This window comes from Giraffa tippelskirchi, chromosome 4, assembly GCF_054371585.1.
Source record: "Giraffa tippelskirchi isolate mGirTip1 chromosome 4, T2T-mGirTip1v1.2.pri, whole genome shotgun sequence".
NCBI lineage: Eukaryota > Metazoa > Chordata > Mammalia > Artiodactyla > Giraffidae > Giraffa > Giraffa tippelskirchi.
This window is the reverse complement of record NC_137278.1, coordinates 25,212,379-25,214,646: the sequence shown is the minus strand read 5'-3', so window position 1 is coordinate 25,214,646 and position 2,268 is coordinate 25,212,379. Positions and strand designations below refer to the sequence as shown.

Sequence of the window (2,268 nt, the reverse complement as noted above, 5' to 3'; positions counted from 1 at the left end):
ATTGGACTATAAAGAAAGTTGAGCACTGAAGAATTGATGCTTTTGAACTGTGGTGTTGGAGAAGACTCTTGAGAGTCCGTTGGACTGCAAGGAGATCCAACCAGTCCATCCTAAAGTAGATCAGTCCTGAGTGTTCATTGGAAGGACTGATGTTGAAGCTGAAATTCCAATACTTTGGCCACCCGATGGGAAGAGCTGACTCATTGGAAAAGACCCTGATGCTGGGAAAGATTGAGGGCAGGAGAAGAAGGGGATGACAGAGGATGAGATGGTTGGATGGCATCACCAACTCAATGAATATGGGCTTGGGTGGACTTAGGGAATTGGTGATGGACAGGGAGACCTGGCGTGCTGTGGTTCATGGGGTCGCAAAGAGTCAGACATGACTGAGCGACTGAACTGAAATGAACTGATAGCAAATAAATACTGAATAACTAGTAAATGCTAAATAAACACATATAGGTTACAGTCCCATTGTGATCTGATAAAGAATAGAGATAAAGATTTGGCTAGACAGGTAAGAAGCAAAAAAATTAAAATGGGGAAGGTAAGCTCTTCTCCATAAAAACACCAAAAGTTGGATGATACTGGTGCTGCAAGAGAACCTGAAGTCCCCACAGGCTGAGGGGTGCCCCTGGGATGGATGGCCACAGTGGCTTCCATGGAGGCTTTGACAACATCTGGGGCCAGAGCAGAAGACAAAGAGTGGCTCCCAGTCACCAAGCTGGGCATCCTGATCAAGGACATGAAGATAAATCCCTGGAGGAGGTTTATGTCTTCTTTCTGCCCACCAAGGAATCATTGCCCATCTGTGATCATTGACTTTTTCCTGGTGGCATCTCTCAGAGACAAGGTTTCAAAGATTATGCCTGTATAAAAGTAAGCCTGTGCTGGCCAGCAGAACAGGGTCTAGGCATTTGTCACCAATGGGGTCACAACCAAGTGTGGGTGTTAAGTGCTCCAGGGAGGCAGCCTCTGCTATCCATGGGGCCATCATTCTCACCAAGTTCTCCATCACCATGCAGTGAGGCTACTGGTGTAACTAACAAGATCAGCAAGCCCGATACTGGTTTCTTGCAAGGTGACTGGCTGCTGTGGTTCTGCACTGGTGCACCTCATATCTGCCGCCAGGAGCACTGGTATTATCTGTGCCCAAAAAGCTGCTGCTGATGACTGGTATTAAGCTACACTGTTGCTGGGCTTCCCAGGTGGTAAAGAATCAACCTGCCAAGCGGAAGACTTGGGTTCGATCCCTGGGTGGGGAAGATCCCCTGGAGAAGAAAATGACAACCCACTCCAGTATTTCTGCCTGGAGAATTCCACGGACAGAGGAGCCTGGTGGGCTACAGTTCATGAGGTTGCAGAGAGTCAGACATGACTTAACAACTAAACAACAAGAACAACACACCTGTGCCAGGGGCTGCACTGCTGTCCTGGGCAACTTTGCCAAGGATACCTTTAATCCCATTTCCAAGACCTACAGCTATCTCACCCCAATCTGTAGAAAGAGACAGTGTTCACCAAGTCTCTCTACCAGGAATTCACTGACCATCTTGTAAAGACTCACACCTGAGTTTTGTGCAGAGGACCCAGGCTCCAGCTGTACCCATCACATAGCTTTATATGAGAAAAATAAAGTGAACGGAGGTACCGGTGAAGCTGGGTAAAAAAATAAATAAAATGGAGAAAGTAAGAAAAATAAAATACAGAAACAAGAATCAAAAGAGATACAATTTTTTAAAAAAATATCAGGGGGCAAGAGATCATAAGAGAGAGAATGGAGAAATAAAGAAGCTTAGAGACTTAAGGAAAAAAATACCGAGATAGTCTAGATAAAGACATGCAGAGTAAGATAGATGCAGCCAAGTGGAGAGGGAGAAATGTAGAGTAAGCAATAAAGAAGCAGAACAATTAGATTGCTAATGCAATAAATTCCTACTCCTCATTACAGAGCCAGTTACTCACCAGCACTCACTACAAATCTTTAAGGGTTCTGTCACCTTACTGCACTGGGAAAGAAATATCATTGGGATTTGAGTCATTATTTATTTATACATGCAAGAAATAATAATTAGTCTCATGGATGAAACATTGTTCCAGGCATGAGTAAACATGATAATGCTGATGCCTCATGCAGCTTATTTCTTAGGATGGACAAAATTCAATCCTTGTGGAGTGTGGTAAAGTTTGCAATGGTATTATAATTGGCAACGTCACCAAATACAGTGAGGAAAAAGAAGTTCTCCAAATAAAACAATGTATGCCTAT

General features: G+C 44.0%; 1 pseudogene; it reads left to right on the top strand.

Moving 5' to 3' along the window:
* The first annotated feature begins 643 nt into the window (after positions 1 to 643).
* On the top strand, positions 644 to 1,573 carry LOC145545588 (small ribosomal subunit protein uS5 pseudogene; annotated as a pseudogene).
* Positions 1,574 to 2,268: the final 695 nt, after the last annotated feature.